The following is a 15,354-nucleotide window of genomic DNA, read 5'->3' on the forward strand; positions in this document are numbered from 1 at the left end:
CTGGCTAGCCCACTCTCTCAACTATTGATTCCACCTCATCTCATTTGGGTCACCTCTAACTCCCTCCTCCCTCTTCTCTTCTCCATGTAACGCTGTGAACCTCTCTGAGTGACCCTCACAGTAGAGAAACATTTCATCTTTAACGTAGATGTTTTATCAGCGGTGCTGTATAGAAGGAGAAGTTTTGAAACTACTGTAAAATTAAGACCGATAACTGGAAGTAGGAGGCTTAAGTCCAATCCCTGACTCCAGGGAACTCCTGACTCCAAGGAACATTAATTGACAGGAGCTCATCAAACGCCTCCATACCGACACTGAAACCAAGCACCACACAAGGGCCAACAAATTCCAGGGAAAGACATAACAAGCAAATTCTCCAGCAACAAAGGAACACAGCCCTGAGCTTCAAGATACAGGCTGCCCAAAGTCACCCCAAAACCATAAACATCTCATAACTCATTACTGGACATTTCATTACACTCCAGAGAGAAGAAATACAGCTCCATCCACCAGAACATCAATACAAGCTTCCCTAACCAGGAAACCTTGACAAGCCACCTGTACAAACCCACACACAGTGAGGAAACGCCACAATAAAGAGAACTCCACAAACTGCCAGAATACAGAAAGGACACCCCAAACTCAGCAATTTAAACAAGATGAAGAGACAGAGGAATAGCCAGCAGATAAAGGAACAGGATAAATGCCCACCAAACCAAACAAAAGAGGAAGAGATAGGGAATCTACCTGATAAAGAATTCCGAATAATGATAGTGAAATTGATCCAAAATCTTGAAATTAAAATGGAATCACAAATAAATAGCCTGGAGGCAAGGATTGAGAAGATGCAAGAAAGGTTTAACAAGGACTTAGAAGAAATAAAAAAGAGTCAATATATAATGAATAATGCAATAAGTGAAATTAAAAACACTCTGGAGGCAACAAATAGTAGAATAACAGAGGCAGAAGATAGGATTAGTGAATTAGAAGATAGAATGGTAGAAATAAATGAATCAGAGAGGATAAAAGAAAAACGAATTAAAAGAAATGAGGACAATCTCAGAGACCTCCAGGACAATATTAAACGCTACAACATTCGAATCATAGGGGTCCCAGAAGAAGAAGACAAAAAGAAAGACCATGAGAAAATACTTGAGGAGATAATAGTTGAAAACTTCCCTAAAATGGGGAAGGAAATAATCACCCAAGTCCAAGAAACCCAGAGAGTCCCAAACAGGATAAACCCAAGGCGAAACACCCCAAGACACATAGTAATCAAATTAACAAAGATCAAACACAAAGAACAAATATTAAAAGCAGCAAGGGAAAAACAACAAATAACACACAAGGGAATTCCCATAAGGATAACAGCTGATCTTTCAATAGAAACTCTTCAAGCCAGGAGGGAATGGCAAGACATACTTAAAATGATGAAAGAAAATAACCTACAGCCCAGATTATTGTACCCAGCAAGGATCTCATTCAAGTATGAAGGAGAAATCAAAAGCTTTTCAGACAAGCAAAAGCTGAGAGAATTCTGCACCACCAAACCAGCTCTCCAACAAATACTAAAGGATATTCTCTAGACAGGAAACACAAAAATTGTGTATAAATTTGAACCCAAAACAATAAAGTAAATGGCAACGGGGTCATACTTATCAGTAATTACCTTAAACGTAAATGGGTTGAATGCCCCAACCAAAAGACAAAGACTGGCTGAATGGATACAAAAACAAGACCCCTGCATATGTTGTCTACAAGAGACCCACCTCAAAACAGGAGACACATACAGACTGAAAGTGAAGGGCTGGAAAAAGATTTTCCATGCGAATAGGGACCAAAAGAAAGCAGGAGTAGCAATACTCATATCAGATAAAATAGACTTTAAAACAAAGACTGTGAAAAGAGACAAAGATGGTCACTACATAATGATCAAAGGATCAATCCAAGAAGAAGATATAACAATTATAAATATATATGCACCCAACACGGGAGCACCGCAGTATGTAAGACAAATGCTAACAAGTATGAAAGAAGAAATTAACAATAACACAATAATAGTGGGAGACTTTAATACCCCACTCACACCTATGGATAGATCAACTAAACAGAAAATTAACAAGGAAACACAAACTTTAAATGATACAATAGACCAGTTAGACCTAATTGATATCTATAGGACATTTCATCCCAAAACAATGAATTTCACCTTCTTCTCAAGCGCACATGGAACCTTCTCCAGGATAGATCACATCCTGGGCCATAAAGCTAGCCTTGGTAAATTCAAAAAAATAGAAATCATTCCAAGCATCTTTTCTGACCACAATGCAGTAAGATTAGATCTCAATTACAGGAGAAAAACTATTAAAAAATCCAACATATGGAGGCTGAACAACATGCTGCTGAATAACCAACAAATCACAGAAGAAATCAAAAAAGAAATCAAAATTTGCATAGAAACGAATGAAAATGAAAACACAACAACCCAAAACCTGTGGGACACGGTAAAAGCAGTCCTAAGGGGAAAGTTCATAGCAATACAGGCACACCTCAAGAAACAAGAAAAAAGTCAAATAAATAACCTAACTCTACACCTAAAGCAACTAGAAAAGGAAGAAATGAAGAACCCCAGGGTTAGCAGAAGGAAAGAAATCTTAAAAATTAGAGCAGAAATAAATGCAAAAGAAACAAAAGAGACCATAGCAAAAATCAACAAAACCAAAAGCTGGTTCTTTGAAAGGATAAATAAAATTGACAAACCATTAGCCAGACTCATCAAGAAACAAAGGGAGAAAAATCAAATCAATAAAATCAGAAATGAAAATGGAGAGATCACAACAGACAACACAGAAATACAAAGGATCATAAGAGACTACTATCAACAATTATATGCCAATAAAATGGACAACGAGGAAGAAATGGACAAATTCTTAGAAAAGTACAACTTTCCAAAACTGGACCAGGAAGAAAGAGAAAATCTTAACAGACCCACCACAAGCACGGAAATTGAAACTGTAATCAAAAATCTTCCAGCAAACCAAAGCCCAGGTCCAGACGGCTTCACAGCTGAATTCTACCAAAAATTTAGAGAAGAGCTAACACCTATCCTGCTCAAACTCTTCCAGAAAATTGCAGAGGAAGGTAAACTTCCAAACTCATTCTATGAGGCCACCATCACCCTAATACCAAAACCTGACAAAGATCCCACAAAAAAAGAAAACTACAGGCCAATATCACTGATGAACATAGATGCAAAAATCCTTAACAAAATTCTAGCAATCAGAATCCAACAACACATTAAAAAGATCATACACCATGACCAAGTGGGCTTTATCCCAGGGATGCAAGGATTCTTCAATATCCGCAAATCAATCAATGTAATACACCACATTAACAAATTGAAAAATAAAAACCATATGATTATCTCAATAGATGCAGAGAAAGCCTTTGACAAAATTCAACATCCATTTATGATCAAAACTCTCCAGAAAGCAGGAATAGAAGGAACATACCTCAACATAATCAAAGCTATATATGACAAACCCACAGCAAACATTATCCTCAATGGTGAAAAATTGAAAGCATTTCCTCTAAAGTCAGGAACAAGACAAGGGTGCCCACTTTCACCATTACTATTCAACATAGTTTTGGAAGTTTTGGCCACAGCAATCAGAGCAGAAAAAGAAATAAAAGGAATCCAAATTGGAAAAGAAGAAGTAAAGCTCTCACTGTTTGCAGATGACATGATCCTCTACATAGAAAACCCTAAAGACTCCACCAGAAAATTACTAGAACTAATCAATGACTATAGTAAAGTTGCAGGATATAAAATCAACACACAGAAATCCCTTGCATTCCTATACACTAATAATGAGAAAACAGAAAGAGAAATTAAGGAAACAATTCCATTCACCATTGCAACGGAAAGAATAAAATACTTAGGAATATATCTACCTAAAGAGTCTAAAGACCTATATATAGAAAACTATAAAACACTGGTGAAAGAAATCAAAGAGGACACTAACAGATGGAGAAATATACCATGTTCATGGATTGGAAGAATCAATGTAGTGAAAATGAGTATACTACCCAAAGCAATCTATAGATTCAATGCAATCCCTATCAAGCTACCAACAGCATTCTTCACAGAGCTAGAACAAATAATTTCACAATTTGTATGGAAAAACAAAAAACCTCGAATAGCCAAAGCGATCTTGAGAAAGAAGAATGGAACTGGAGGAATCAACCTACCTGACTTCAGGCTCTACTACAAAGCCACAGTTATCAAGACAGTATGGTACTGGCACAAAGACAGAAATATAGATCAATGGAACAAAATAGAAAGCCCAGAGATAAATCCACGCACATATGGACACCTTATCTTCGACAAAGGAGGCAAGAATATACAATGGATTAAAGACAATCTCTTTAACAAGTGGTGCTGGGAACTCTGGTCAACCACTTGTAAAATAATGAAACTAGAACACTTTCTAACACCTTACACAAAAATAAACTCAAAATGGATTAAAGATCTAAACGTAAGACCAGAAACTATAAAACTCCTAGAGGAGAACATAGGCAAAACACTCTCTGACATACATCACAGCAGGATCCTCTATGACCCACCTCCCAGAATATTGGAAATAAAAGCACAAATAAACAAATGGGACCTAATTAACCTTAAAAGCTTCTGCACATCAAAGGAAACTATTAGCAAGGTGAAAAGACAGCCTTCAGAATGGGAGAAGATAATAGCAAATGAAGCAACTGAGAAACAACTAATCTCGAGAATATACAAGCAACTCCTACAGCTCAACTCCAGAAAAATAAATGACCCAATCAAAAAATGGGCCAAAGAACTAAATAGACATTTCTCCAAAGAAGACATACAGATGGCTAACAAACACATGAAAAGATGCTCAACATCACTCATTATCAGAGAAATGCAAATCAAAACCACTATGAGGTACCATTTCACACCAGTCAGAATGGCTGCAATCCAAAAGTCTACAAGTAATAAATGCTGGAGAGGGTGTGGAGAAAAGGGAACCCTCTTACACTGTTGGTGGGAATGCAAACTAGTACAGCCACTATGGAGAACAGTGTGGAGATTCCTTAAAAAACTGGAAATAGACATGCCTTATGATCCAGCAATCCCACTGCTGGGCATACACACTGAGAAAACCAGAAGGGAAAGAGACACGAGTACCCCAATGTTCATTGCAGCACTGTTTATAATAGCCAGGACATGGAAGCAACCTAGATGTCCATCAGCAGATGAATGGATAAGAAAGCAGTGGTACATATACACAATGGAGTATTATTCAGCCATTAAAAAGAATACATTTGAATCAGTTCTAATGAGGTGGATGAAACTGGAGCCTATTATACAGAGTGAAGTAAGCCAGAAAGAAAAACACCAATACAGTATACTAACGCATATATATGGAATTTAGAAAGATGGTAACAATAACCCTGTGTACGAGACAGCAAAAGAGACACTGATGTATAGAACAGTCTTATGGACTCTGTGGGAGAGGGAGAGGTTGGGAAGATTTGGGAGAATGGCATTGAAACATGTAAAATATCATGTATGAAATGAGTTGCCGCCAGGTTCGATGCACGATACTGGATGCTTGGGGCTGGTGCACTGGGACGACCCAGAGGGATGGAATGGGGAGGGAGGAGGGAGGAGGGTTCAGGATGGGGAACACATGTAAACCTGTGGCGGATTCATTTTGATATTTGGCAAATCTAATACAGTTATGTAAAGTTTAAAAATAAAATAAAATTAAAAAAAAAAAATTCATAGGTTAGAAAACCCAAATTGGCTATAAAAATATGAGCTTCCATCATTACAAGTCAAGGATATATAAATACATTATTTCATACTCATCAGATTGGTATTTTATTTAAATCTGAAAGTGCCAGTTGAATATGTGAAGAACAGGAACATATACACATGTCATGAAAAAGTTGAACATACATACATATTTTATACGTTCATGATTGTGTAATAGTACAATCATTTTGAAAAATAACTTGATCATATTGATCACAAAAGTAATTTGATCATATCACATTTACAAGATCCTCAAACTTTCAACCAAGAAGTTTTACCTCTAGGCACATATGCATAGAGAAATACATGGCAAGAATCTTCATTAAAACATTGTTAGAGAGAAAAACTGGAAACTAGTTAAATATTCACCAATTGGATAATAGATAAGTAAGTTGTGGTATTTTCATGCAGTAGAATACTGTTCAGTAGTTGAAATGAATGAACAGAACTATATGTATCAACATGGATAATGCTCAGAAAGAACATAGGAGAAGAAGCAGGAATCAAGATAGTGGAAGATGTGGAACTCACCTTCCTCAATGAACACATCAAGAATATTTATGTTGAGCAATTCTCACTGAAAGCTAACTAAAGACTGGCAAAAAGACTTCTGTGAAACCAAGGCTATAAGTAAGATACACAAATAATTGGGTAGGAAGGGAAGAGAATCAATTGTATCAGGACCTGTGCCCCTGGGAAGAGATGCAGATAAAAAAGGAGATCACATGGGTGAAACTCCTCACAGGGGAGTGAATGGTTCAAGCCACACAGGCTGGTGTCCAACACAGGAAAGATAAATCACTTTGGTTGGTCAGAAGGTTGGTGGAACTAACAAAATGGCTGTGGAAAATCTGCACTCTGCTTTTTAGGAGCACAGATTCACTTGTTTTCTTCTAGGGTAAAGCAGAGAGGGCAGGTTGAAACCACATAAGTTGCTGACTGGCATCCTGTGACAGTATACGCCCCAGCCTGAGCCAACCAAATGTTCCGTCACCAATCAATCTAAGTGCCCATAAACATATTGCATGTGTGTGTGTGTGTGTGTGTGTGTGTGTGTGTGTGTGTGTACATATGCGCACTGGAATGCTATTCAGTCATAAAAAATAATGATATTTTGTTATTTGCAATGAAGATGGACCTAGAGAATATTATGCTTAGTGAAATAAGTCAGACAGTTGAAGACACATGTTACATGTGAAATCTAAAAAATAAAACAAATATATATTACAAAACAGAAATAGACTCACATGTAGAGAGAACAAACTAGTGGGGAGAAGGAAGTGGGAAGGGGTAAGAGAGATATGGAATTAAGGGACAAAAAGTTCTACATATAAAGTAAACACAAAGATATATTGTATTGCACAGGGTAATATTTCCATTACATTGTAATAACTTTAAATGGAGTAATAGTCTATAAAATATTGAATTAATATGCTGTACACCTGAAACTAATATGATGTTGTGTGTAAGTCAACAATCCTTCAGTAAAAAAATTAAAATTATTTTATCAGTTTTATTTAAAATTAAATAAAATCAAAACAAAAAATTAAAAATTATTAAAACATGTAAAATATCATGTATGAAACAAGTTGCCAGTCCAGGTTCGATGCACGATACTGGATGCTTGGGGCTGGTGCACTGGGACGACCCAGAGGGATGGAATGGGGAGGGAGGAGGGAGGAGGGTTCAGGATGGGGAACACATGAATACCTGTGGTGGATTCATTTTGATATTTGGCAAAATTAATACAATTATGTAAAGTTTAAAAATAAAATAAAATTAAAAAAAATTATTATAGATTAAAATAAAAAAGAACTGGAGGCAAAGAAGTTTCAGCTTGTTATCAGTATTTTTAGCTAAAAAGGAAATGGATTAGGAAATTGCTTTTTAATTTTTAACCACATAAAAAAAATTAGAATCCTTACAGAAAAATAAAGAACATCTAACATCAAAAGTACAAGTTAAAAAATAATATGTACAGTTTAATAGCACTATGGAGTTTAAGTCATGTATAGTAAATCAAAATATTGTTTTTGGATACATGCACAAATAGTAAAATTATAAAAAAATCTGCATGACAATGATAAATTCCAAGTTAAAGATAGATGTTATGTCTGGGGAAAGAATGAGAAGGGAGATCAGTAGAGATATACAGTAGACTTTGATGTATCTGAAATGTCTAATTTCCCAAAACCCTCTAAGGCAAAAATAAAAAAAAAAATTAAAATTGACAAAGCTGGTATTCAGTATATTGTTCTGTAGTTTTTTATATGAAATATTGTGAATTGCTATATTGTACACCTATAGCTTATATTATACATAAAATATACTTCAATAAAAATAAAGTTACTAATATAATTACACACATCCCCCAAAGACTTAGACATATGAATAAGAATCTTTGCTGCTAAGTCGCTTCAGTCGTGTCTGACTCTATGAGACCCCATAGACAGCAGCCCACCAGGCTCCCCCGTCCCTGGGATTCTCCAGGCAAGAACACTGGAGTGGGTTGCCATTTCCTTCTCCAATGCATGAAAGTGAAAAGTGAAAGTGAAGTCACTCAGTCGTGTCCAACTCTAGCAACCACATGGACTGCAGCCTACCAGGCTCCTCCGTCCATGGGATTTTCTAGGCAAAAGTACTAGAGGAGGGTGCCATTGCCTTCTCTGATAAGAATCTTTAGGAGATAATTAAAACTATTTGCTATATCATGCCACAGTCGATCTAAAAATGTTTAGCCTTCTTTCTTCCCTTTTTTAAAGTTGGCAGTTTTTTCCTAGCCTGCCTCACGAGTGGAGGAGCACTTACCATATTTTAAAAAACCTAGAATGAGTCCTAAGTCACTGGGAACATTTAAATGCACACAGTCTACTTATCTCCAATAGAGATCATTTCATTATCTTCACCACCCTTTTCTGCCGGAGTCCAGCTCCAGCAGCCAGGAATTTAACCTGAAAGTAGGGATGGTGTGGCGAGTAATGACACAGCCTCTCAATTTTCTTGGACTGCTCATTTCAAGTTTAAGATTTTCTTTTATACTTTTACAAAAGCATTAGGTCAGAGGTTTGACATTTTCAGTTCCCACTGACCCAGATTTGTTGTCTCCATAAATCATTGTTGCCCCTCAAAAGGAGTTCCTGCCTCAGCAATTCTCTTATCTACTTCTTCTCATGTGTCCATTGTAACTCATGCTAATGTCTGGGCTACATACCACATTCTTCAGTTTATTTCTTATCTTTCTAAGTCCCGTTTGCCCCTAGTATTCTAAGCTCATTATTTCTTAAAAAGGATGTCTAGCTATTAATATCTCTAAAGTTCCTAATCTCTATAAGCTATAGTAGAATATGCTAACATTACAACATTCCTTAAATCTTTAGCTTCTAACTATTTTAATTATTCTTAAGCCCTAAATTCAGCAAACTCCTTTGCCATAAACACTTTCCTCACAAATAGGCTTCATACAACAATCCCTCCCATGGCCTCAAGCTGCAGCCTATGTGCTCAACCTGGAACACTCTTTTGTAATAGTCCTTGAACGAATGTCAATGACTAACTTTATGAATTATTTTCTGAGCACAACTGCAGAAGTCTTTGTACCTTCTCATGCTCCTCTCAAGAACAATAAGCACCTTAATATTCTTTTCAGTAAACTCAGCTGAGGAGAGGAAAGAACAAGTCAGAATCACAAGGCCTAACTCCTTCATCCCGGGTCCGTGCCTGAGGGACAAGGAGAGGGAGCTGGGGCCGTGCCTCCATTTTGTCAGTAATGCCTAATGCGGCTCCCAACACTTTCCCAATTTCTTACAGCCCCAATCTTTCTTGCTCTTTCCTAACGACCTGCCCCAGGGAGAACCTCTGGATGGAGGACACACTTGATCCAATCCCTGCCTTTCCCCTTGAGGGCCAGAGGATGCCAGCTTCCTCCCTTTATGAGCTTGTCACTGAACCTTTAGGCACTTTTCCTCTTTTACTATGGCTTTTTTACCTTCTTTGAATCTGTTCTTTTATATGTAAAATTGGGCAATAAACATTAATTTCCAACATTGCTATATGATCAAATGAGAACACCTATGACAGTGTTAATTTTTACTGTATAAACCATATGTCTTCAATGAGTTGTAATTTATAATCTAGGTTTTTAAGTGAAGAAAAGTTTTACTGATTTCTATAGACATGTTCTATTTATATTACATAATTTTGGTCTCTAAAATACCTACAAAATTATTTGCAAACATAAATCAATAATAAACATAAAAAAACATAAATCAGAGAAGGAAAACTAAATGTGTGTCAAGTGTAAAGAGGGGACTGCAGGGAAGATATTTGAAAGATTGTAGAAAATTATTTATTTGATAGTCATTTTGATTTCTCTTCACTCTACGTTTTTGCCATAAGGTGATCATTTCTCCTCAGAACTAATCAGAAGAATGTTTGAGTTTTGAAAGTACATGCTTTAAAATTGATAAAAGTGATTAACTGTCTTATGTTAAAATTAGTAAACCGATATAATGCTTTGAATGAACAGCAGGACATCAAAACACATTTTAACAGTATTATGAAGCATTACAGATGCTTTGTTTGGACTAGCTGCTCATTTCCTAAATAGATGTATTTGATAGCTTTTCTTATTTAATAAAAGGGTAAATTGGAAAAATAGAAACAGATTGTAATAATCAGAAATTTATGAACATGGCAACCTGGAAGAGGAGTGATTGCCAACGGACTGAATAATAATTTAGAAGAAATTTTTGGCATTCACAATCTATGTATGAATAAGAAACATAATTTTTGGCTTTTAGTTTTAGAACAAACTGTATAGAAATGGATTTTGGAAAAAATATTTTTAATATCCTAAAAATCGCTTTTCTAAGATATGTAGTCAGCTATGGTTTATATAATAATTTGCAATATCCTCTCTCCCTTTATTTCAAAAATTCAAAAAAAAAAAAGAAAAAGAAAAAAGCCTGCAAAGTGTAACTATAATGAATACTATAGTTCTTTATATTTTGATTGTATAATACATATAAATGCAAACATTTTAATCTTCTGCTTAAATATCTTGATATAGTTGATATCTCTGAAAGCAGAATCATCATCTTTATAGATGATGCACATGGCATGCATGACCTTAGTTCCACAATCAGGGCTTGAAACTATGGCCCCTGCAGAAGCAGTAGAGAGTCTTAATCACTGGATCACCAGGGAAGTCCAACTTCTCTAATTTTGATGAAGTCATTTAATATCTCTAAGTCTCAGGTTCCTCATTTATAAGACAATAACCATAATTCGAGTGTTATGATAATTCAAATGAAATAATGCATCTGACAGTATATTTAAAACTATAAATTGTACAAACCATGCAAAAATAAGGTATTTTACATATTTTTACACATTAATTTTTTCCGTTGAAACTGTCTGGCACCAGATATTAAGAATATCCAGCCAATAAGCTTTTATTTTTATTCACATATTTGTCATTGCGTAGAAACATCCAAATAAGCCAACTGAATCTAGTTAGTCATTTAAGTAAAGGACTTTAAAGGAGTGGTTTACTCTCTTTGTATTATAACTAAAGAAGCAAAGACATAGAGAGAGAAATAAATGGAGAAACCCAAGGACAAATAGCTCAGTATTTAATAATAAGATCAGGACTTTTGGCTCAGGTGTTCCAAATCTCTTTTTACTATTCCATACTATCTTCATTTTCATAGGATAGGAATGGAAACTAGTGCTTCCTGACCATGAGCATTGTGTTAGGCATTTTAGGCAACTTCCTCCAAAATAACAAATGTTGTTTTGAAAACTGACTATGATAGGCAGTGGGAATTTAAAAATAAAGATAAATAGTGGGAGAGATTGATTGGGAGTTTGGCTGGCCATGTGCACAGTGTTATATTTAAAATAGATAACCAACAAGGATCTACTGTAAAAATGAATACATTTAATATATAAAATAAAGATAAATAAAACAACCATTGGCTACAAGTGATCACAATACAATAAGAAAAATAAGTGTATATGTTAAAAGCAGCAATAAACCAGGATATCTGCTTTAACAGAAGTAGGCAAGAAAATGTTCAGTGACAATAATGAAAACTGAAAAAAGAGGTTGTGGTCAGGTAAAAATGGGGACATTTGATTGGTTTGGATGAAGTTTGCCAGTTATGTGTGTGTGTGGACATGGGCAGGGAGGACCTGGCAGAGATGACTAAAAGAGAGCATCCCAAGTATAAAAGGAAGACATGTGCAAAAGTACTGAGGAATCAAAACAGCTTGGTATGTTGGTGAAATAGTAGGATGTGGACTGTGAGGCCATGCTAAGCAGGAGAGGGGTTTAGGGAAAGAAGAGATGGAGAGAGGTCTGCTCCATCCAGCAGGCCTGAGTTAAGATGCAGGAATGAAGACAGGAAGTAAGCACTGCAGTGTGGAGTTCTTATCATTAAACCAGTGGAAAGTTCTCCATGGCTTTAAGGTAGGCAGACTGATCTCCTTTAAGATTTATTTTTTTAATTAAAGAAAAATAATCCCTGGAGCAGAATGGAAGAAAATTAAAGTGGTAAAAAGTGGAGTAGAAAGACAAGTTCAGAAACCACTGAGATAAATTAAAGGGTTTTGATCTGAAGCTGTGGTACCAGGGCTGAGAGAATGGATGGCAAAAAAATATGAGAATATTGATATCCTTGTGTCACAGGTGAACAAACATAAGCTCAGAGAAGCTAATTAATTAGCTCAAAGTCACACAGAAATGTAGGAGAAAAAATCAAGACTAACTAATGCCAAGACTAGTTTCCAAGCTGCATTGCCTTAGATGGGTCAGAATTACCTAGAGGATGTTGTTGTTGTTGTTATTCAGTCCCTGAGTCATGTCCAACTCTTCCTGACCCCATGGACTACAGCTTGCCAGCCTTCCCTGTCCATCATTATCTATCAGAGTTTGCTCAATTAAAGTGCACTGAGTTAGTGACGCTATCTAACCATCTCATCCTCTGCCACCCTCTTCTCTTTTTGTCTTCAATCTTTCTCAGCCTTACAGTCTTTTCCAATGAGTTGGCTCTTTGCAACAGGTGGCCAAAGTATTGGAGCTTCAGCTTCATCATCAGTCCTTACAATGAATATTCAAGGTTGATTTCCTTTCAGATTGACTGGTTGGATCTCCTTGCAGTCCAAGGGGCTCTCAAGAGTCTTCTCCAGCACCACAATTCAAAACCATCAGTTCTTCAGCACTCGGTCTTCTTTATGGTCCAGCTCTCACATCTATACATGATTACTGGAAAAACAATAGTTTTGGCTATACAGACCTTTGTCAGAAAAGCGATATCTCTGCTTTTTTTTTTTTTTTTTTAATTTATCTATTTTAACTGGAGGCTAATTACTTTACAATATTATAGCGGGTTTGCCATGCATTCACATCAATCAGCCATGGGTGTACATGTGTCCTTCATCCTGAACCACCCTCCCACATCCCTCCCCATCCCATCCCTCAGGGCTGTCCCAGTACACCGGCCCTGAGAGAGAGAGCGAGAGAGAGCAAGAGAGAGCGAGCGAGCGAGAGAGAGATGTCTCTGCTTTTTAAAATGCTGTCTAGGTTTGTCATATCATTCCTTCCAAGAAGCAAGTGTATTTTTATTTCATGGCTACAGTCAATGTATGATTTTGGATCCTGAGAAAACAAAGTCTGAAACTACTTCCACTTTTTCCCCTTCTATTTTCTGTGAAGTAATGGGACTAGATGCCATGATCTTAGATTTTTTAATGTTGAGATTTAAGCCATTTTTCTCACCCTCTTCTTTCACCCTCATCAAGACATTCTTTAGTTCCTCTACACTTTCTGCAATTAGAGTGGCATCATCTGCATATCTGAGTCTGTTGATATTTCTCCCAGCAGTCTTGATTCCAGCTTGTGATTCATCCAGTCTGGCACAAAAGTTAAGTAAGCATGGTGACAATATACAGCCTTGACATACTTCTTTCATAATTTTGAATCAGTCTGTTGTTTCATGTCCAGTTCTAACCGTTGCTTCATAACTTGAATATAGATTTCTCAGGAGATAAGTACTCCCATTACTTTAAGAATTTTATACAGTTTGTTGTGATCCATACAATTAAAATATTCAGCATAGTCAGTGAAGCAGGGGTAGATTTTTTTTTTCTTCTTCTGGAATTTCCTTGCTTTCTCCAGGATCTGACAAATGTTGGCAATTTGATCTCTGTTTCTTCTGCCTTTTCTAAACCCACCTTGTATATCTGGAAGTTCTTGGTTCACATACTGTTGAAGTCTAGCTTGAAGGACTTAGAGCATAACCTTACTAGCATGTGAAATGAGTCCAATTATATGGTAGCTTGAACATTATTTTTTGCATTGCCCTTTTTTGGGATTGGAATGAAAACTGATATTTTCCTCTTCTGTGACCACTGATGATTTTTCCAATTTGCTGACATATTGAATGCAGCACTTTAACAACATCAGCTTTTAGGATTTTAAATGTGTAAACTGGAATCCCATCACGTCCAATTGCTTTGTTCACAGTAATACTTCCTAAGTCCCACTTAACTTCACACTCCAACGTTCCTGGCTCTAAGTGAGTGACCACACCATTGTGGCTATCCAGATCATTGACACCATTTTTGTACAGTTCTTCTGTGAATTCTTGAAACCTATTCTTAATCTCTTCTGCTTCTGTTATGTCCTTACCATTTCTGTTCCTTACTGTTCCCATGCCCATCCTTGCATGAAATGTTCCCTTGATATCTCTATGGCTCATAACTTCACTGAGTTACACAAGCTCTGTCGACATGACAGTGCTGTGACCAAGCAGGTGATCTAGAAAATGGGGATCCCTGTATAGCAGTCCTCTTTCTTTTTTTCTAAACATTTTTAATTGAAGGAAAATTGCTTCACAATATTGTGTTGGCCTCTGTCATACATCAACATGAGTAAGCCATAGGTATACATGTGTCCCCTCTCTATTTAACCTTCCTCCCTCATCCCACCTCTTCTCAACCCTCGAGGTTGTTACAGCGTCCGAGTTTGAGTTTCCTGAATCATACAGCAAATTACCATTGGTTATCTATTTTATACATGGTAGTGAATATGTTTTCATTTACTCTCTTCATTCATCCTACTCTCTCCTTCCTCCCCTAGCCCATGTCCATAAGTCTGTTCTCTAAGTCTGTTTCTCCATTATTGTCCTGTAAATAGGTTCATCAGGACTATCTTTCTAGATTCCATGTGTGTGTGTGCTCAGTTACTTAGTAATGTCTTTGTGAACCTATGGATTGTAGTCTGCCAGGCTCCTCTGTCCATGGGATTCTCCAGGCAAGAATACTGAAGCAAGATGCCATTTTCTACTCCAGGGGATCTTCCCAATCCAGGTATTGAATCAAAGTCTCCTGCATTGGCAGGTGTGTTCTTTACCACTACACCATTCAGGTATGACCTAAATCAAATCCCTTATGATTATACAGTGGAAGTGAGAAATATATTTCAGGGTCTAGATCTGATAAATAGAGTG

This window comes from Bubalus bubalis, chromosome 7 (genome assembly GCF_019923935.1).
Source record: "Bubalus bubalis isolate 160015118507 breed Murrah chromosome 7, NDDB_SH_1, whole genome shotgun sequence".
NCBI classification, from domain to species: Eukaryota; Metazoa; Chordata; class Mammalia; order Artiodactyla; family Bovidae; genus Bubalus; species Bubalus bubalis.